This window comes from Canis lupus, chromosome 16 (genome assembly GCF_011100685.1).
Source record: "Canis lupus familiaris isolate Mischka breed German Shepherd chromosome 16, alternate assembly UU_Cfam_GSD_1.0, whole genome shotgun sequence".
In the NCBI taxonomy this organism is placed as follows: Eukaryota; Metazoa; Chordata; class Mammalia; order Carnivora; family Canidae; genus Canis; species Canis lupus.
The window spans coordinates 46,592,622-46,615,963 of NC_049237.1; the positions used below are offsets into that span (position 1 = coordinate 46,592,622).

Genomic DNA, 23,342 nt, shown 5'->3' on the forward strand with positions numbered 1-23,342 from the left:
TATTTTTTTGGTTTTGGTTTCACATATTAAATTTATAAGTTTTGCCTTTTGAAAATTTATATATGAGTAAGATTTTTTAAAAAGAATAAGAAGAAGGAAGGAGATAAATCAGAGAAAAGGGAAAGTAAAAGTAGAAGATGAGAAGACCAAGGAAAAAGTTCATTGTCCTCACCCAGGACACCTGTGGTGAGGTCCTGCCCAGTTACTAAGGTTGGACGGGACACTTAGCCTGGAGTTCCCAATGCTTGAAGAGAATCCCAAGCAGGAGACTCACCTTATAAGTGATTCAGTAAGAGGACCATGAGGCAGTCTTCTTTATGATTCTAACCATTTTATTTTTATTTATTTATTTATTTTAAATATTTTATTTATTTATTTGAGAAGGGAGAGTGAGCAAGAGACAGAGCTAGTGTAGCTGGGGAAGAGGCAGAAGGAGAGAGAGAAGCAGGGCCCTCACTGAGCAAGGAACCCATGATGTGGGGCTCAATCCCAGGACCCTGAGATCATGACCTGAGCCAAAGATAGGTGCTTCACTGACTGAGCCACCCAAGTGCCCTGATCCTAACCCTTTTAAAGCACTTAAACCAATAGCTCATACTATGTGCTTGAATCAGTGCTAAAGGAAAGCTGCCCAGGTACCAGAAATTTATATTAAACACGTGGAGCTTTCATGTGTCCTAGCAGCTAACACACCTTAACAGACCCTAGAGGAGAACTGATTGCACAAATTGGGTTACCTTTCTGTATGTTTGAGTGCCTTCTCTTCAATTAGACTGCAAGTTTCTTTGGAATACTTTCCTTCCTTCCTTCCTTCCTTCCTTCCTTCCTTCCTTCCTTCCTTCCTTCCTTCCTTCCTTCCTTCCTTCTTCTTCTTTCTTTCTTTCTTTCTTTTCTTTCTTTCTTTCTTTCTTTCTTTCTTTCTTTCTTTCTTCCTTCCTTCCTTCCTTCCTTCCTTCCTTTCTTTTCTTTCTTTCTTTCTTTCTTTCTTTCTTTCTTTCTTTCTTTCTTTCTTTCTTCTTTCTTTTTCTTTTTTTTTTTTTATATATTTTCTATCCCCAGAGAGCCTAGCATAGAACCATGTACCTAGTGAGCCTTTAATAAATGCTGTATGATTGATTTGATCTAATAGGATGACATGGAGAATTTTGGTTTGTTTTCAATAGCACCTAGTATACAATTATGTGATATTAGTCACTTTTAATAAAGGTCCTTGCCCTTAAGGAACTCAAGAGCCCACATATTCCTAGAGAGTGGGGATCTAAGGGAAAGAAATAAAATTGGTATGTCCAAAAATGCATTTAGGATTTCACTGAGAGATACGTATTTCTTTAATCCTGGAGGTTATTGAATGAATGGGAGCTTAGGCAGATCTGAAACAGGGCTGTGAGCTGGGAGGAAGCTGGGGGGTGGGGGGGGCGGTGGACTGTAGTGGCCCAGCCCAGCTCTGCCGCAAAGCATGTGCCTTCCGTGTCCTTGCCTTAAAATGACATCAGTAGTTCCCAACTGAAATTCTATGGATTAAGGCGCATTGACTACTATTTGATTACATATCTATCTGTCCCCCATGTACTTTTTATGTGCAACCAGATTTGGGAACTAGGACATTAGGTGGGTAGGTGACCTTTCCTTTCTTGACTGAAGAGGGTAAATTTAGAACTGGAAGGAGACATAGGATTGAATACTCTGATCTGTATGGGGGGAAAAAGCAAAAATGCATGACAACAACCACAAAACACCGTTAGCTAGTCCAAAGATGAAAGGGAAAAATAAACGTTGGCTGGCTAGAGGAAATATCTTCTTTGACAGGATATGAAAGAATTCATCGAGTGTTATTAAACAGGGAAGTCAAAGTTCCAATCGCAGGAACTTAATAAATATTTGTTGATTGACTGATTAATGAGCTAATTCAAGCAAAGAAGGAATTTTGTTACTGTTTTAAAGTAAGGATTTCTAATTGCCCATTCGGGATAAAAATATTTCTTGTGTTTCCCTAAGCAACCCAAACTATCTATTCCATTATTCAAACAAACACCTAAAAGGATTTAATGTATCCTTTGGCAACCAAAGATAAAACTCCACTTAAGCTTCTTTCAAGCAGATATTAGTGGTTATTTAGTTATTTTAGTTATTGAGAAATATTAGGTGATCCATGCCCTGTGTTTGACAAAGTAAGTTTGAATTCTGTCCCCACTCCCCACCCCAGGAATTTCAAGCAGAACTTCTCCTTTGAAGGTGGCTTCTTTCCCTACCCCTGGGTGTTTGTCCTGCTGCTAAGTGAAACCCAAAGGATTTGCAAAATAAAAAGGATCCCAGGTTCCCTCATAAGTGCAGCCATCAGAAGAACTATTGATTCTGAAATTGAGCAATTTCCAGTAGTACAAAGAATTGGTATATTATAGTCATTAGCCTATGTCTTTTATTCAACACATTCCAAATTATTTTCTATTCAAACATATTCGAAATGCATTTTTATTCAGTGTATTCAAAATGTTCGTTCTTCAAAAAGTATTCCCCAATTAGCCAGTAGTCCCCCTCTCACTCAGTTGTTCCCACCTTTATTATCAGGGCTGAGAGGCCACTTGAATGTTATTTGCTCTAAGTTGTCCTCATTGGAACCATGCACTCACATTTCATGTATATCAGAATTATGTAAATTTTAAATACTATTATGTATAAGAGTAATAAAATCTTACTGAATAGGCAGTGTTTATTTATTTATTTTAAAGATTTTATTTATTTATTCATGAGAGATACAGAGAGAGAGGCAGAGACTCAGGCAGAGGGAGAAGCAGGCTCCACACAGGGAGCCCGATGTGGGACTCGATCCCAGGTCTCCAGGATCACTCCCTGAGCGGAAGGGGGCGCTAAACTGCTGAGCCACCCAGGCTGCCCTGGATAGGGAGCATTTATTTTTATTTTTATTTTTATTTTTTTCATTTTAAACAAGAAGTTTATTTAAACAACAAGACGCTTGACTTGAAGGGAAAACTATCTAGGATTCATTTCTTTTAGAGTAAGTTATCCCTACTTGAAGACAGATTGCCCTACATGTAACAGCTACATACAAAAAGGTATAAAATTGTCCTTGGTTTTACAATGATAAATGAAAAACATTAAAATTCTCCAATCGAACAAGGTATGCAAGGATTTTTATGTTGTTCTTTTTCTGTTAAACAGTGAGAGCAAAAGAACTTACCAGAATATAAAGATAAGAGCTGACTGAACATGCCACTAATGGAGAGACAGTGTGTTTTCACAGAAGCAGTATTTTCCCCCATCCCATCTCCATTTGATGTCGATCAAAACATACCACTGGCCATTTAGTTTTAAAAAATGCAATATGCTTGTGCACATACACAGTTACTTCATGTACAATAAAGGAATGGGGAAGGGGAAAATGAAAGAATAGAGAAAACTATACTGTAGTAGTCAGGATGTGGTGGAACTAAATTATGGCTTTCTATTTGAGGCTGTCTTCTTGGTCTGGAGGAACAGAGTTCTGGAGTAAAGTAGCAGGTTCCCTTTTTAGTAGACACCTCCTGTCTGCTGCTGGAACACATCAATTGTATCTTCATCCTCCATTTCCAACTGTGCAGATGTGTCTGTTTCATTGATCGGCTGCCCATCAAATCAGAATCTGATCTGCCTCATTGACAAACCCTGTCGTTCACAATAGGTTTTCATTAGTTTACTAAGTGGTGTATGCCTCTTAATCTTAAACTGCACCACAGAACCATCCTGCCCTGCCACCTTCAAATTAATATGATCGTTGTTCTCAGTCTTCACTCCTTCCTTGGGCTTTTGGTCGGCCATGGCGAGTGCCGGAGTCTCCTCAGCTGCTGCTTCACAAAAGAGGTACCAGGTCCGCCGAACAAGCACACCGGGAGCATTTAATATAGTGCAAATTCCTCCAAATTTATATGATTTCTCCAGAATGCCATAACAGAGCCAGAGCACCAATGTAGTGAAATTTAAGCCACTTTTAATCCCTTGTCTGGTGGCCACTTACATTAGCGGTAAACAGAAACCCCCACAGGGCTTGGTCACCATCATGGTGAACCATGGTGGGAATATGGGGCACAGACTTTTGTGAGTGATTTTGGTGACAATAATGCTGTTATTTTATCATGCATCTTTTCTGTGCTATGATCATACCATCTAAACTTTTATAAAGTAGGGGTGCTAAAAATGTGCCGTAAGTTACTATGAAATGAAGCCAGATGCAGTAGATAAAGAAGGCCTGGCAGTGGCCATGATTCTCAGTGCTGTTAATTTCGGGAAAGACAGCAAAAGGAATATTGTTAGGACTTTTTTGGGGGGGAAGGCGGGGTAAAGATTTTATCCATTTGAGAGAGAGAGAGAGAGAGGGAGAAGCAGACTTCCTGCTGAGTAGGGAGCCTGACTTAGGGCTTGATCCCAGGACTCCAATTTCTTGACCAGAACTGAAGGCAGTTGCCCAACCACTGAGTCACCCAGGAGCCCCTATTGCTAGGTCTTTTTTTTAAAAAAAAAAAGGCAGCATTAAAACAAAATTATGCCACTATTATTACGGATTTATACACTCTGACAACACATCTCCTGGCCCAATTGTGATTATAAGAAGGATATACTTGAATTAGTTTTACATGATGTAGTTCTTCAGGAACCCAGCTGTCTTGTGAATATAGTGTATACTCCCCCTAGATTGCAATCTCTTGAAGAGGAAGCAGAAACCATCTGTTATTTCTATATTCCACACTCCAACCACCTAATAACAATCACAATGGTCACATTGTTGTAGAAGGTGTTTACAAAACAGTTGTCTCAACTCACCCTCCTGATGACCTTGTGAGGTGAGTTTTCTTATTTTCCCCATTTTACAGACCCCCAGAGGTGTAGAAAGAGTCATTGATTTGCTCATGTCAGTCAGCAAGGAGTGGCATTAAGAAAACTTCCAGCTGGATCATGGAACCGGGAACCTATGACCATCCAAATGGACTTGCAACATTTGCCTCAACTCTGAAGTGCTAGGTCAGATTCCTCCTTCTGTGTATAGGCATGTTCTAGAGACAGGGAGGATGGAAACCTCTGTTAGTTCACAGGGTAAGGAAGGACCAGAGAAAGAGGCAAAACACCCCAGATTGGTAGGTGATTGTTTATATAAGCAAGAGAACTTATTTACAAGGACCATTTTGGGTGGCTACAGGAAGAATAGATCTCCATACTTGGCTACCGGATCTTAAAAGTTTATAGAGAGGCCTTAACTGGATTCAGTCAAAAATACCATCCTGATGGTCTCAACATCACATCAAGGCTCTATGTTCTTGGGGAAATTTCTAGCATGGGGAAGGCAAGCAGAACATGCCAGAGGAGGGGGTGAGGAGTTCACAAACTCTGATTGCCTGAGTTCAGTTTATAGGTCAACCAGTGGTCACATCCTCTCTGTGACCTCCTCCAACACTATCCTTATGTCCCTATGCCCCTCCTACATTATCTGTGACTCTGGCCCTTTATCTGTTTTCTTAGAAAATTATTTAGTTAAGAAAGCAGTTTCATTTGGGGCTGGTTAGTGATCAAGAAGTTTCCCTAGTGTGCCTTGAAGTCTTCAGTGCATGGAAATGTCTCTCAGGGGAGATGGTAAGGAGAGAGGGGTCACAAGCCACATCAGAGCAGAACTGTTGTAGCTAAGGGTTCCAGCGAGAATGGCAGAGAAAGTCAGGGGATAGCACTCTGTTTCTCATCCTAACCAACCATGAGATCTTGGACAGGCCCTTTCACCTCCCTGAGCCTTAATTTCCTCATTTACACATTACAGAATAAGAATAACATTTGTCTAAACTTCCTTACAAGATTGTTGTGAATGGTGGGAATATTTTCTTTCTAGTACATGCCACCTAAGGCAGGACAGACTCAAGGACTTGATGTGAACAGGCCGGCAAGAAGCCTCCCCCACTATGCCAACACCGCCCCCATCCACACACTCTCTGGTGGGCATGGGAAGGATTTGGTTATTAATTTTGAAAAAACAAACTCGCCTTTTTGCATTTAGAGGACAAATAACAAAAATGATAACTGGTTAAAGAAACTGAAATACATACTTTATTAGTTTTTACAGGTAGGATGTCTCCTCCCAATACATAAAATCTATACAATTATCCAGGTATAAGGACTGAAATCAATTCAAAAGAATTTATTTCAGAAATGTCCAGAATAGGTAATTTAGATGCACTTATGAGAAATTGCCTCTCCTTGCCCTGAAATGTGCCTAGGGTAGAGTTTTGTTAAAACAAATTTGGATAGACTTGTCCTTGCCATCCAGAAAACAGTATGTGGCTGTGCAAGTAACAGAAGGGCATGTCAGTCAGGCCTGAAAAGGCTCAAAGCTCCTACAAGCACAAAGCCCTGGGGAAGGAAGTGGACAAAAGGCAATAGCACCTTTTGTCCTTTGCCCACGTCACTGCCAGACAGTACCTTGTCCCTTGGTGCCAATCCCCTCTTCCACAATGTCTGTAGCATGCTTGGAACTTTATGAGTTATATATTTGGGTAATGGTTATACGCAGTGGGATTTGCTCCAGGGAAGGAGAGCAGTAAGTTTTATCTTGTCATCAACTGATTTCAGGCTGCCTGCAGTGTCATGTTGAAAATGAGTCTCATGAAAGATCTGAGGGGGCAAAGAGTAATGAATACCCACTCCACATAGCTTCATCCCTTCTCTCGGGCCTCATGCTCCCTTGAGATTGTCTTTGCTGGCAGTCTCTGGCAACCAAGCTTCTCTGTTTTGTTCTAGACACACCAGAACTGCAAGCATATATAGAGCACTCTCAGAGAGAAAGAAGAGAGATTTGTTATAGGAATTGACCTATGTGGTTATGGAAACTGAAAAGTTGGTCTGAGAATTGGGGGCCATTTGTGTAAATCTTAGTCTGAGTCCAAAGGCCCAAGAACCAGGAGTACCAGTGTCTGACGGCAGAAGATGGATGTCCCAGCTCAATGAGAGAAAGAGTCTATTTGCCCTTCGTCCACCTTCTTTTTCTATTAGAGCCCTCAACAGATTAGATGATGCCCATTATTGAAGGCAATCTTCTTTACTCAGTCTACTTAGTCAAATGCTAATATCCTCTGGAGTTACACTTATAGAAACACCCAGAAGCCTGCCATCTGGGCATTCCTAAGCTCAGTCAAGTTGACATATAAAGTTAACCATCACTGGTGTGTGAGTCTGTGTATTGAAAACAATGGCCTTCCACTTTATTCATTGTATAAGTTAATTGTGTAAGTGTGGCAGTCACAAAATCCTCAAGTTCTAGACACCACTCCCCCCACTACACACATTTAGCACCTTTAGTATTCACCATTCTGAGTTTAAGAGAAGAGGCTCAGGGAGGTCACTTGACTTGTCTGGGGCCACCAAGCTAATTAGTAGAAGAACCAAGACTAGAACCATTTCTCTGCACCCCTCTTAGGATGTGGCTCACATGACCTGGTTACTTCTCAAGTGGGACAGACCACAAGGATCAGAACTGGGGACTAAGTATACTTAGCAGAATGGGACAGACACCTGGAGAACACACCGGGAGATCTTCGCTAAGAGCGGGTACGGCCTGCTAACAATGAGGTCTCTGAAGGTTGTGGCTACAGAAAGAGGTGGTATAACCAACAGCTATTGGAACCCAAGGACAAGCTCGGAGCGGGTGGTGTTCAGTGCCCTGGTGGTAGGGAGCAGGTCCCAGGCACTGGGCCATTTTCAGGAATAGATGTCTTGCCTCTGGGAGGGATAGTGGCAACTCAGGGAAACTCAGAAACTCAGTCCCACAGGGACTGAAGTGGTTGGCAAGTGACAACCATGGGCATTTAAGCTTAAGAAATAGGGCAGGAACCCAACGATCAGGTGAACGATGGGATTCATTTTGGGGAATAAAGGAAGAGCATACAAGGCAGGGGCCAGAAAAGAATGTCAGTGTTGGGCTAAACTCACTGGGTTGTGACAGGACCGGCCCCAGAGGCCAGATGGAGGTTGAGCCTGCAGATTTGGGGTGTTCAATGAGGATGGTACAGGGACAAAGGTGAGGGCTGCTGACCCAGCAGAATGTGGCCCTGACTTTGAGCCCAGTGCTCTTTTCTATTAAATATTTATCTGTTAGCAGTTCTGCAGAGCTGGAGACTTTTCACCCTTGTACCTAAAAACCACAAATGAAAGAAAGGGTAAAGAGATGAGCTTCAGATCTGCTCCTGCTAGTTTGGGGAAAGCAGTTGTCTTACCCAGATTTGGGCATTGCGTATTAGATAACTCAAGCAAAGGAAGGCCATAGGCCTCAAATAGATTCTTCCAGGGTCAAGCTTCAACTTCTGCACAGATCATAGGAAAATGGGCACTTAAAAAATGTAGCATGTCACCCTTTTTAAAGGTCAAGCAGGGCATAACATGTGGGGATTTAATCAGATGATTGTCATGTGTGCTCATTGCTCAAGAAGAGGGGAATTGAGACCCATATCTGAGGCAGGACAGAGGAGGGAGAAGAAAACTGGTCTTGGGGTCAGAAGATCCGGGTTCTGAGCAAGACTCTGTCCTTGCAGTTGCTCCAAGCAATGTCCTCGTCTATGACCTGGGGACTAAACCCCTGAGAGGGATAAGGATTAAATGGAATCATGCCTTTGCAAGTGCACTGAAGGAAGTTGCAGAGAATTGGCCCCCTATAATTTAAGTCCACAATCCCTTCCTTCTTTTTTCAGCTATTCAGATATTCTTGACGGAGTCGAGGAGAGAATACTCCACTTGGTTGAGTGTAGATTGAACCTTGTGGCTTATTTTCCACAATGTTCCAAGAACATTTCAGCCATGTCCAATCCCACTCACTCTCTTAAAGTGGTAGAGAAAGGCTAAAACTCCTCTCACTATGTATGTACCTAAAATTATTGGGATCAAGTCATATCAAACTAGGAGTGAGGGAAGTTGTCGAGATCCAAGAGAAGAGAATGAATGAAGTTCACATGGAATCCCCATAACTCCTTTGTGACTCCCCCATGTGGACTCTCTCTTATCCCTCATTCTCCTGCAGACACATCAACTGTCCGCCCTTGTGGGGCAGGTGGCTCAAGCTGTACTCAGTTCTGAGAGTTGTCAGGACATTGCCCTTTAGAATTGGCCAAAGCCCACAGGCCGGAAGGAATTGACTGTACTAGACCTGGCATGGTCCAGCCCAGGGATCAGAGAAGGTCCCAGTGGGCCCTTTTGGGGAAGATAACATTTATTTCCCGGGCAGTTCTATTTATCTGGCACTGTGCAATCTGTTTTACATATATGTCAATTCTCACAAAAACCTTGACGGAAGGGTTTGTTATTATAGAAGATGAGACTGGTAGAAGCTAAGTGGCTTGCTGAATGTTGCCAGCTAGGAGATAGCAGAGGAGAATTCAAGCTCAAGTCATCTTGAGAGCAAAGCTCATGCTGTTTATATGACACTACGAAATGCTAATGACCCTGGCTGGGAGAAGGGGGGGTGGGTGGCTATGTGCTAGAGCAGAAGAATGAAAGCCCATTAGATGAAAGCCAAGAGTCCAAAACTGATGACTCTGATCCCCCCCTTCCCTCTTCTCATTTTGCTCCTCCTCCTTGTCCCCTTACCAATCTGGGAGACCCCTAGGTAAGGGGAGCTTGGGCTGGGTCTGGAGGTGCCTCCAGAGAGTGAGGCTCTGTAGACCAAACAAATGAACCAGAGCTGTGAATACAATCCAACCAGGAGTCACTGAGTGTGCACCAAGGACCCAGGGCAGACAGCTTGGCTCTTCCTTAGGGAGCAAGATATTCACCCCGAATTGTGAAATGACAATCAGGACTGTGTATGACCAGAGGTCAGAAGGAGGGCTTCTGGCCACAAGGGCTCCATCTGTGGTTGAGATCAGAGGAGGCAAGGTGGTTGAAGGAAAGGGCTCCCAGGAGGTGTAGGGACCCCATCCAACTTAGTCCTGTGCCCTGTCTGGCTCAGAGTAAATGTTTGTTGAATGAAAACTGAGAGCTGAAGGGTGGTTTGAATTCAGATAGGAAGAAGTGAGTTGAGATGACACTCTGGGGAAGAAGAAAAATACCAAAGAACTCTTAGAAGCAGGAGTGTAAGTGGGAAGAGAGGAGGCAAACAGCATGGTTCATTTGGGGAAGGAGCCGGGACACCGTTGGTAGCTGTGCCATATTGATCTATCCCAGGCTGTGGGCACCAACGAAGTGTATTCTATCCCTATAGGCATGTCCTACAAGTCAGCACTCTGGCATCTCCACTTGGGTATAGATTTAATAAGCATCTAGCTGAACTTGTTTCAAGCTGAGCTCTTGATCTTCACCCAAATCCCACTTTTTCACCTTGTAGTTTACAGGAAATTCATCCTTCCCCCTAGTCTTGGAGGCATTCTTGACCATTCCATTTCTCTCACCAAATACACCCAACACAGTAGGAAAGAAGATTGGCCCTACTTCCACACTCGGTCTAGATTCTAGAACACAAGCACTTTTACCACTCATGTTCCACTGTTCAGTGGCATTCTCAGGTATCTCTGTAGACATCCATGGAAGGCAAGAGGGGAGAACATGGGATTCAATGGTGACCATAAAAATGCTTTCAAAAGAGCTATTCATTTTCAGAGCCCAATAAACAACTTTGTATGTTCCCCTTAGCCGGCTTTTCTTCAGCATTTATTTCTAGCCTGGGCTGATGTCACTGACAAAATGAATGGAGAGATGAGTCAGTGGTTGAGTAGGGTGATAGGCCCTCAGTGGTAGCTACAAAATTAAGCTAGCTGTAGCCTCATAAGTTCAATGTAAAAGCAGAAATGGAGAAAAAAATATCATGGAAAGGAAGAGACCCAGAGGAAGATAATTTTTGGTGTCTTAGAGAACAAACTTGTGCTGAGGGGCCCAACATAATACATAATTGACAGGCTTCCTGTCAACTCTGTTACTTTAATCCCAGCAGAATTACATGTCAGTTGTGTAAACTGCTATAAATAATTATTGGTTTTGCAAAAATTGTATCCAGACAAACTGCTGGAGTCCTGTGGGAGACCGGTCTCTGAGATAGCCAGATTTGGCAACAGGAATAACAGCCTCCAAAACCTGCACCACAGTCTGCAATCACTTAAGTGTTGCAAGAGTACAAATGCAGGCACCCCCGCCCCCTTTCCCTCCCAAAATGTGTGTGGTAGGGGAGCCACATGAGTCTAGACAAGACACATGTGAAAATGGCAATCTTATGAAGAAATCTATGCCACCTCCCACTCAACTCAAGAAATTAGAATATGACCCAATGAAAGAATTTATTTTTTTATTTTTTTTTTTGCCAATTCATTCAACATACCCTGTGAGAACATACTACTATTCAGGGGCTAGACCCTAGGGACACAAGGCAGACACTGTTCCTGCTTTATAAAACTTAGTTTCAGATAAAATACTTGGAAAGTATGGTAAGAACTGTGAAGGAAATGGAAAATAACAAGAGCATTGAACTGTGAGAGAAAGAGAAAGAGAGAGAGAGGGAGGGGTGAGAAAGGAAAGACCCTTTGAAAGGGGAAAAATGAGGCCTAACAAATGAGGAGGAGCTGGCCATCTGAAGAGTAAGAGCAAGGCCATTCCAAGCAGAGGGAAAAGCATGTGCAAAGGTCCTGAGAGGGAAAATGAAATGCCTGCTATTGAAGCAGAGGGAAATATGGAGATACAGATCTGCAAGTTAGGCAGAGCATTATGAATCCACAGACAGCAATTTGCCAAACACCATTATTTTATCTTTTCTAAACTTTATTTTTTTTTAATTTTTATTTGTTTATGATAGTCACTGAGAGAGAAAGAGAGAGAGGCAGAGACATAGGCAGAGGGAGAAGCAGGCTCCATGCACCGGGAGCCCGATGTGGGATTCGATCCCGGGTCTCCAGGATCGTGCCCTGGGCCAAAGGCAGGCTCCAAACCGCTGCGCCACCCAGGGATCCCCTTTTCTAAACTTTAAACAGTCTTACTAGTTTCTTTAGAGTCTCACAGCAAGCCAGTGCAAGAACTAGAACCTAGAACTCTGGACTATCCTATATTACCAAACCCTGTCGACAATGAAACAGAACAATCTGAGTTTGCTCAATTTTGTTCTTCCAAGATATTAGGAGTTCTGTGTGTCATACAACAAGCAACTTGCAGATTTGGAAGAGATAGAAGAGGTCATTTTATGTTATTGCCTTCATTCATTCATTCATTCTTTCACTTACTTATTCAGCTGGCCAAGTGATGTCCTCAGGGAAGCTCATGTGCCCACAGCTTTGCTATTTCACTGGCCACTTTGCCCTTTGTTATGCTGTCCTTACGTCCTGTGTGCTATCTGTAGCTTCCTCGGACCCAGAACTTCATGAAGAGGTCAGAATCTATCCTGCCTCAGTGCTTAGCCCAGCACATAAAAGGTGCCCAATTCATATCGATGGAAAGTTGAATGCATGCCTGAATGGATGGCTGAATAAACAAAGGCTGAATATCTTCCGCTCTTAGTTGGAAAATTCATTTGTGAGAATGTAGTTGCATTCATGCATGCCTCAGTCTTGTTTTCAAACACCACCAATAGGGAGTTGGTATATCATTAAATGTTTATCTGCCATAAAGATCTTAAAATCCAGTAGTTGATTTTACAGTGATTGTGGTATTCACAAATATTTTCTAAATTAGATTTCTCATTGTTTCCAATAGGTGATTTATATATATATATATATATGATTCCAAAGTCAAAGAAATATAACAAGCAGTACTTTGTGAGGTCTTACTTCTACCTGTCTCCAGGTACTCTGCTCCCCATGACCCATTCCCACCTACTCAGTAGATATGGTGGGGAGGGTGACCCTACAGACTGGTTTGTCTAGGACAGTCCCAAGCTGTACCTACTGTCTTGGTATAAATATTAATGGTGATCCCTTTCCCTCTCAAAAATATTCCATTTAGACAAAAAATAATATGGTTACCCTATCTATAATTAATTATTTTCACTACTTCCTTCAAACTCTTCTTTATATAGAATCAAGCAAATGCAAATATATATTCCTAATTCCCCCTCTTTATGTTCTTTTCAGCATCTTGCTTTTCTATGTTCTGTAACAGGACATAGAAGCAGTCCCCTCCCTCCCTCCCTCCCTCCCTCCCTCCCTCCCTCCCTTCCTTCTTCCCTCCCTCCCTCCCTCCCTCCCTCCCTCCCTTCTTCCCTCCCTCCCTCCCTTCTTCACTCCCTTCCTCCCTCTCTCCTTTCCTCTCTCTCTTATTTATTTATTTAGCAGCTGCATGGCCTCCATTGTGTGGATGACTATGACTTATTTAATCACTCTGCTACTGGTGGGCAATTGGGTTATTCCAGTTGTTTGCTATTATAATAAACGCAGCAAGGCTGTATCATTTAAGTGTGTGGAGTTGTATCTATAGGATTCCTGAGTCAAATGGCACATGCATCTATAATTTTGATAGATATGCTTAATTTCCCTCTACTGAGGTTGTGGCATTCTGCAATCCTAAAACAGGGTATGAAAGATCCTGTTTTCCTACAACCCTGCTCTTAAATAACTCACATATTATACAACTTGATCCAATATTAGTGACTGTGATCTAGAGGAGAATACTGTTGATTTATCTCTTCCGTAGAACTTGACCTGGCTCCCTAGAGCTGCCAAAGAAATGCTAGCATATTAATATTTTGTTCTAATAAATGATAAGTTTTAAAAACTCTTTTAACTCATATACCTTCAGAAATACTAAGAACTTTCAGTATTTTCCATTTTTTCTCAATAATTAACAGTTTTTCTACTAAGTCTCCTATTAAAGTGGTTGCTGGCCAGGGGTGTTTCTTTAGTCTGATACACAAAGATTTTTAAGAACTGTGGAAAGTTGTTCTGTCAATAAATATGTTAGGGGTAATTAGGTATGTAGTATTTAGTAAGTACTTAACTGTCATCACATTTTTTAGATCCTTTGAGCCATTAAGATAAATCGAGGTAACTGCCCACTTCCTACTGTTAGAGTGGCCTTTCTAGAATAAAGGGAATTATCCCAATTGAAAGCTAGAAATCAGACCAGGTTCTGTAACTCAAGAGTGAAGGATTTTTCAAACCGTAATTCTTGGGCCACCTAGTTTGAATCAACTGAAGCATATGTTAGAGGGTAGAGTCTCGAACTGACTTCGTATCTATGGTTTCTCTGTACCAGTCTTTTCACATGTCATTGTTCTGATCATTATCACTGTCATCCATAGTTACTGACCAAAAACCATGTATGGGATACCAGACCAACATTCTGTAGGAAACTCCCAGCTCCTCTCACTCTGAATTTTAGAGATTTCTTTTTTCCTTTCTTATGATTTTTTTACTGTCTCATGATTTTTAAAAAGTATTTTATTATGAAAGTTTTCAAACATAGGTGAAAGTAGAGAGAATAGTAATAACCTCCACATATCCATGATCAGCTTGAACAATGACCAACTCATAGCCAGCTTGGTTTCATCTATGTCCCCACCAAGGTCTCGCCATCCTTGGAAATCCCAGACATCCTCTATTTCATCTACAAATATATTTTAGCACGTATGAAGAATTCTTCCCACCCCCACAGAGGAGCAGCTGATAGAGGGACTTGAGAGGCACGTGGTATCCGCCGAGGGCGGGGGGGCAGCTAGATGTCCAGTGATTTCCTCTGGCTGGCTATTAACCTACAAGGAATTTGTACTTGGCACATCCTGAGGTCCCTCCTGGCTAGAAGACACAGATTTTGTCCTGTCTCCCGGGGAGCTGTCCCTCCTGAGTTGTTGGAGGGCCAGACATAAGGGTGTTCACTGAGGTGAGTGCTGGGCTGGGAGAAGACATCCTGATGGGACACTATTGAACACTGGTGGCTGAAGGGCATTTTTGTTACAAGTCAGGTGCTTCATTATAGCTTGAATGCTTTGCCAGAATTTCCTCACCCTTCAGTAGGTTTGTTTCTCAATGTCATCAGCATTTTGCTGGCATTCGCACAAGCAATTAATTCCAGAAAGCATTCACTCCTCTGCAATACTCCATACCTGCTTGAATTGGAAGTAGCTCTTTTTCTCCCCTTTTAAAAGAAAAGGTGACTATATGCAATATAACAATTTGTTTTTACAGAGAAAACCCAAGCACTTCACTGACTGTGTGGTAAAATGGCACTTTGTGATTTTGTAGCCACAATAGGCTATCATTTTGCAACTGACCCAAGCAAGCCTGGGTGCCTAGCAGTGGGAAAACCAAAGCTCCTACCACTTCACATCAGTAACAGAGATAGGGAGAATAAACCACCAACTAGAACTGCAGGCACTACAGAAGAAACTTTTTAATCATCTTAGAGTTATAAAGTTTCCTACTAAATTGTTAGGAGGGATGAATGAAGAGTAGGCTCTTGATTAATCTTTGGCCTAGAAAGCAAAGGGCTTCTTGCTGTTGGAATTGCTTTTCATGAAGTTGTGAAGTTAGCAATTTCATATTCTCATTTCTCTGGTTTCTGCAGGGTTTTTTTCCTCCCACCATTCCCCAACAGCAAAAGTCTTTCATCATTACGTGAACTCTGTTTAAAAGAGGTATGTTTCCTCAGCCTTAAGACATTATTCTGCTGTCTTGTGAAAGACCATGGGTTCAGAGCAAGAAGCAAAGGGTCAGGACACAGGCTTAGATTTCTCAGCCTACTTTGTGCCCCCCCCCTTTCTTTAACATTTTATTTAAATTCAATTTGCCAACATATAGTATAACATCCAGTGCTCATCCCATCATACTCTGTGTCTTGTTGTGTGACCACCCAGTTGTTTGGGTTCTAAGATACTTGTAGAAGCCTGTTGGATAAAATCTGCCACCATACAAGTCACCCTGGGCAAAGAAGCAGCACTAGGTTGCATTTTTCTTGTTGCATCTTTAACAGCTTAGTAAATTGGACTTGAATAAAACTGTGAAAGACACAAGCAAAGAAATGTAAATTTTAACCACAATAAGCTACCCTTTTTACCCAAATAATTGACAAAGATTTCAAAGAATGACAATGCCCTAAGTTAGTAATGGTGTAGGAAAAGAGGTCGTTGATAAAGGGAGTATATGTTGGTAGGATATTTCTGAAGAGCACTTTGGCAGCACACATCAAAAATCCTTTAAAAGCATATCCTATAATCTACCAGCCTCTCTTCTAAGAATTTATCTCAAGGAATAACCACACTGGAGTTCAAAACTGTTTACAACAGATGTATATGATAGGAAAAAATCCAGTGTCCAAGAATGCAGATTGGGTTCAATGAGTTGTTAAAATTTATAAAATGGAAATCTCTGAAGTCGTAATTTTTTATGTAGAGCTATATTTATTGACATGGAAATAGTTCACATTTTTTTTTCTTGTGCATATATTTCTTGTCTATTTCTCTCCTCTTCTTTGCAATAATGGGTGCTCCTATCAACTAGAGCTAATAGTTGGGTACTCTACTCCATTGTGATCTAAATAGACACTAGAATTCCAAGAGGATGTGAGTATTGTTACAGAACAAGGAAATCTGCTGGTTCCTTTAATGAAATCACACTCAGAGGTTATCATGGAGGTCAAATCTCTATTTGGGAAAAGGTAGCTGGACCATGTGATCATGGACGGCTTTTATCCTCAGGTACTCTTCTTCTGCTACTATCCTTGGAGGGGTCTCGGGAGGGAACATTTCCTTATCTGATATTTTTCACAAAAAGGTCTTGATGGAAAAATGAAATAATACAGCTGAAAACTAGAAATAAAATGACAAAATGCTAATTGAATATTAAAGTAGGTAAAAAAAAAAAAAAAAGAATAGCTCTTTTTATTTTAAAATCTTTGGGGGTGCCTGGTTGCCAACTTTGGTTGGCAGAGTTGGTTAAGTTTCCAACTCGGGTCAGGCTCAGGTCATGATCTCAAGGCCATGGAGGAGTCTCTTAAGAGACTCAGGCTCCTGCCTGAGTCAGGCTCCCTGCCTGACCCTGCCTCAGGCTCCATGCTCAGTGAGGAGTCTGCTTAAGACTTTCTCTCCCTCTGCCCCCCCCAAATAAATAAATAAATCTAAATAAATAAATAAATAAATAGATAGATAGATAGATAGATAGATAAACTTTGAACCTAAAAGGTGTGTTTCTAGACACTACCTGCAAAGGGAGAAAAATGAAGAGGAAGCATGTGAGGTGGGAGGAGAAAATGCTTAACAAAAATGAGAAATTTGGTCTAAATTCTCCCCAAACAATGGGAAGTTTATTTATAAGTGTACAAATTTGTTCCTTAAACAGACATGTATCAATCACTTGTAAGGCAACAAGATGAGTAATGCAGGCTCCCCTCAAAGAGTTCCCAGTCAACCAGGACTGTCCTGGATTTGGTAGGGGGACTAGAATGCATCTCAGTTGTGTTCTAGGTGGGTAAGCCCCCTTCCACATAACCCTCAGTGGCCCCTCTTCAGTTAATTTGTTCACAAATATAAACAAATTTCACTCACTAGTTGTTTCAGTGTCACATGCATAAAACCTGTTACCTACATGTTGGGGTGTCCTGGGGCTCAGTCCTGGGACCCCTTCTCTTCTTTCTGTGCATTCTTTCCCTAGTAATCTCATATGGTGTCGTGGCTTCACATATTATCCATGTAGGATGACTTCCAAGTTCATCTCAGCAGCCCCTACTTTTCCCTTGAGTTCCACAGTCAAATTTACAACTGCCTATTTGACAACCCCTCTTGCACATCTCAGGCACTTCTCAGATCTCTCTGGAGGTAGTGGCCCAGGTTCTCTGCTCCGCCTGACTAGCCCGGGGTCACCGGGGTTAACCTCTGTTGATGCCACTGCTCCATACAAGAAGGGGAAGAATGTGAAGTCCACCTTCCTCAGCTGCTCATTTACCAAGTTGTGTATTGACTCAGTTACTTCTGCTCTTTGTTCCCTTGACCCTGAGCTTGTGGTTCTCCCGGAAGGTCTCCTGGACACTAGAGCTACCTTCCCATACATGTGTTTTGGGTTAGGGTTTCCTCCATTAATAGGATCCCATCTGCTTTTCATCATTCGTGAATTTTCTCAAAGTTTGAAGCTTTCTGATTGTGTTCATTTTTTTTTATCTCTCTTTTTAATTCATCCTTTTAATGATTTAAGGTATTTTTTTCTGGACGCTTTGGATGGGAGGCAGAAACAAACATACGCTCAGTTTTCTGTCTCAATTCAGTATCTGTTCTTTCTCATAGCTTCAGAGTTGTACTGAATATAAGTCAATTAATAATTCAGTTATTTTCTTAATTATCAATATGTGCTCTGGGACTATAATACTTTCCGGGGCTGGGATGTACAACACTACTTCACCCAATCACTGTGACCCCCAATCTATTATTGAAGAAGTAGAAAGCAATCAGAGGTCTCAGGGTTATTGTTTCTTTTAGCTATGAAGTGTCACTTCTCACTTCTTTCAATGTTTCCTTCTATTATAATTGGTAGTCTATGTTTTTATACAGTTGCTTTTCTTTTAGACAAAAAAAAAGAAAGAAGAAGAAAAAAAAAAGCATGCGTGTTACGGAAGTTTTTGCTTCTTAACTCTCCCTTAAGGGGAGACAATTATTTCTGTTTTTTGGAATTACATTCTGTAAGAAAAGTTTCTCAGATTATTTCTTTTAAAATATGTGATGTTTTACTATAATTCTACTTAAAAAAAAAAACAACCTTGGAACAATGGAACAAAATAAATTTGGTTTGTTTAAGCTGGACCCTGTATTTGAAGAGTGTACTACATAATGTAGTTCTCAAATTGTTGTCTTATCTTCAGGATATGGGAGGAAATAAAAACCCACAGCAAGGCTATGTAATATCCTGTCCTCTTAAAATATAGTATATTCTTCTACCTCTCTAGCTAGGCAAGAGGGTTGTGATGATTAATCTTATGTGTTAACTTGGCTGGCCCATAGTGTCCAGATATTTGATCAAACATTAATCTGGATGTTTTTATGAGGGTGTTTATGGATGAGATTTGGATCTGAATCTTTAGACTTTGAGTAAAGCAGATTGACCTCCATAAGGTGAGTAGGCCTTATCCAATCAGTTGAGGGTCTTAATAGAATTAAGACTCATCTCCCCAGAGTAGGTCTGCCAGCAGATAGTCTTTGGACTTGAATTGCAGCATCAGCTCTTCCTGAGTCTCAAGGCTGCAGCCTCATCCTGCAGATTTTGGACTTGCCAGCCTCCATAATTACATGCTCCCATTCCTTAAAGTAAATCTCTTTATAAATATAAACATAATATTAAGTAAAAATACATAAAACATAAATTTATGGAAATATGTATAAATATAATATTAAATATATATATTTTAATATATGTACCTAACTCTAAATTGACTTGGAGCCCTTGGATCTTTTCACACTGAGGGGTAGATGTTACAGAAATCAGAGTAAAAACTATACATATTCATGTATCTGCTTGGAGAATAGAGATTAAATTCCTTCTCAAGAGACCATTTTGTGGATCTACTTGCTCACTACTGCTTTTGTAGACACCCCTGGACTATGAATTCTATTCGTCTACTACAAACCATGACAGTAGCCTTGCTTCTAGTCCACTGGGAACTTCCTGAATATTGGATTCAGTTCAACTACCCGAAGCACTATGTCCAGCTATGTCTTCATTCCTTTGCTGCATTCCTAGAGTTTGCACTGGTGGTCTTCCAGTCTTCCTGGACTTTTTGGCTACTGGATTATACCTTCATGTCCAATTAAGCAAGATTCACTCATTTCCTCATTAACCAGACCCCTGGTCTCATCCAGTCCAGCTGTTCTTCTGTGCTTCCCACACAACGACCATAATGAGTGCCACAGATCTTACACTGAGTTTTTCCTAATTTTCACAGCAAGCTGACAAACTGGCAAATGTCTTGTTTTAATTTCCAATGTAATTCATATGTTTTAATATTATATTTTATAATGTAAAGTTAGCCTCAATAGGAAGGACACAATTTTACAAATAGGATTATTTTTAAAACATTCAATACTAAGTATATCATCATAAGCTAAAGTTAACCTTGGAGAGTATAATTGAGACTTGATCATTCAAATAAAATAAATAATAAAATAACTGAGTTTAACAGACAGAATTTAATATAAAGTATTATTAACTAGGTAATGGTAGTAGGTTTCTATTACTACTATGACAAATTACCTCACATTTAGTGGATTGGGATAACACAAATTTGTTACCCTACAGTTCCAGAGATCAGAAGTCCAAAATAATTTTCACTGGGCTAAAATCAAGGTGTCAGCAGAATTGTGTTCCTTTTGGAGGTTCCAGATTATCTATGCTTGTTTGCCTATTCCTGCTCCCAGAGGCCACCTACATTTCTTGTCTCAGGGGCCCGCCAATCTCTTCAACCTCTGCTTTCATCGTCACACCCACTTTTCTGACTCAGACCCTCTGCCTCCCTCTCGTAAGGACCCATGTGGATAATTCAGGATGATCTTCCCACCTCAAGATCCTTAACTGTTCAATTTCTTTTGCCATGTGAAGTAACATATTCACATGTTTTGGGGATTACATATGGATGTCTTTAGGAAGACTATTATTCTATCCATCAAAACAACGGACAAGGCAAAAATGAAACTAAGGTATCACATTTTATAGACTGAATTAGCAACTGCAGAAAGCAGCGACTCCCCTAGGGTTCCAACAAAGGGAAGATGTTGGAATGTTAAAATTTTAGAAGCTTAAAGAAAAGGCCCACAGAGCAGAAACCTATACCTCTGAGGGCAAGACAATAGCTGCTAGTGGTGGAATCTCTGAGGGGACAATGAGGCAGGTGCTCCCAAGGTTAGGAGGACTGCAAACTGCTCCCTCTGGAACAAAGTGCAGCTCCAGTGGGGAGGAAGCAGGGCCGACCAGAAGAGTAAGCTACAAAAAGGAATGGGTCCCTTTCCTTCCTCCTGCCTACTAGTCTTCCTCTAGCTCCTTACTGGCACTCCAAGAAGGAGCCAGCTGGCTCAAGAAAACTATAAGTAGAGTCCCAGCCTCAGCATTACAAAACTGAGCACAGGAGACAATTGTTTTACAGGTGGCACATGACTCAACGTGATGAAAAGCAAAAAATCTAAATCCACCAATTGTTTTGATTATGTATCTTTGAAGCAAGACTTTTATGCTCAATTCATTGTTTTTTTTAAATATGTTGTAGCTTCAGATCACTTTAAGACACGTGTATGGAAATTATATAGTGTTTCCAGATATACTCTAGATAATGCAATGATTACTACACTTTTTAGAAAAGATGTACTCTTGGGTTATTTTGTTTTAAAACACCCCATGTGATCTTCTAGTATATATTTAATTTGTAATTAAAGCAAATTAAATCAATTAATTCATTTGGGGCCCCTGGGTGGTTCAATGGGTTAAGCATCTGCCTTCAGCACAGGTCATGATCTCAGGGTCCTGGAATCCAGCCTGTTGGAGTGGGGGGGGTCCCTGCTCAGTGGGGGTCTGCTTTCCCCTCTGCCTCTGCCCCACTCCCCTGCTTATACTCTCTCTCTCTAAATAAATAAAACCTTTTAAAAATAGCTATTAATTCATTTGGGGATTTCATATCATTCTTTGGAACAACTAAAGACAACTTAGGAGAACTCAAAATAAAAGAATTTCTGGGGCAGTACAGTGGATGGTTGCATCAAACCTGTTCATAACAATAAGTAAAAAGAAACCCATTGAAGAAACATCCTGAGTCAGAAGTTCAGGTTAAGAAAAATATATCCTAATTTGCAATCTTTGCAAAAGTGCAAAGTGCAATCTTTGCATTTTCATTCATATTCTAACCTCATATTTTGCTGGATTGTGTGAAATCTTTCTGGACCTAGTTTTTAGTTTACAAACACCAGATTTGTGTTCTATGTTACTATAAATGTTCTCTAATAGACTCTCCATATTATCAAGCTGTTCTTCAATTACAAAAGCAAGACTAAAAGAGCTAAAGATTCTCATGTCTATCTAGCATTATATGCTCATGCTGAGTTCTAGGATGTACCAGGTTTGAGCACCTGCAGTTCTGTTCTCAGTGCCATCTTTCATTCTCAACTAAACTAATCGTGAAACTCTTAGGTCCTACCCTTGGTTGGCCAGGTTGGCTTTCAACCTCATTCAGTACACTTTCTTGTCCTAATAACCAAGAAATAACTTCAAGCTAAAATATTTGTTTAACTGCTTTTCATCCTCCTTCTTCCTCAATAATTGTTTCCTTTCCCCTCCAACATTTATTTATAAATGCATCGTTTGACTTGGTAAGGTGGCACTAAATTGCTCCAACTCTAGAGTTGTACTTCATTTCAAGTCATTGATTAGCCACTTCACTGGAATCCTTTTGTAAGCATATTTTTTAAAAAAAGAAACCAATGCAAGGAAAACAAAAAAATAGACTTACAGATATCTGGACACAGACCTTAAAATAACTATACCTAATATATTTACAGAAATAAAAGACATAATTGAGAATTCTTGCAGAAAACAGGAAATTATTTTTAAAATGAAACTTCTAGAACAGAAAAATTTGATAATGAGCTTAACAGCTGGAGAGAGAATTAGGGAACTGAAAGGTCAGTAATAAATATCCAAAATAAAAGCACGAGAAACAAAAGAATAGTACTGCTATACATAGTAGTGAACTAGTGATATCTGTAAGAGAATGAATAAATAGCAAAACATGATGGTCTTAAAGAATTCAAACACAAAAGACTATAAAAACAAACCTATAATAACAAAAATCGGGTCAATAGTTGCCTGAGAACGAGGTAACTTTTTAGGGTGAAGTAAATATTCTATATTATGATGGTTACATGGGTGCATACATTTGTCAGAACTCATCAAACCATATGCTTAAAACAGGAACATTTTGTGGAGTGTCAACTCCGTCTTAATAAAGTTACTTAAATTGACAAAAATATGGAAAAAACAGCATCTAAGTTGGGTAAGAAGGCATATACAATTAAAATGCTACAAGGCCCTAGTATTGTCTAGGAAGAGATATAAGTATTTGTACTTGATGTAAATTTTTTCAAAAAGGGGGTATGTAGGGTAACTATTAAAAGAATAGTAAAATAATATATTAATACCGAAATAAGTGAGAAAATGAAATAACAGAAACAATCGATTTGAAAGGAAGAAAAGAAATATAGGATCGATGGGACAACTAGAAAGTGAATGGTAAGACGGTAGACCTGGATTAAGAAAACAACTATATACTGCTTACAAGAAACACATCACAAAAATAAGGACACAAATATTGAAAGTAAGGGAATAAAAAAGAGATGTACCATGTAAACATCAGACAAAGTGGACCTTAAGGAAAAAATAACTAGTAGAGACAGACTATTT

The 23,342-nt window shown here is 40.4% G+C and overlaps 1 pseudogene; it reads right to left on the minus strand.

Annotated features, from left to right (window-relative positions):
• Window positions 1-3,401: 3,401 nt before the first annotated feature.
• On the minus strand, window positions 3,402-3,865 carry LOC100682962 (annotated as a pseudogene).
• Between the last annotated feature and the right edge of the window lie 19,477 nt (window positions 3,866-23,342).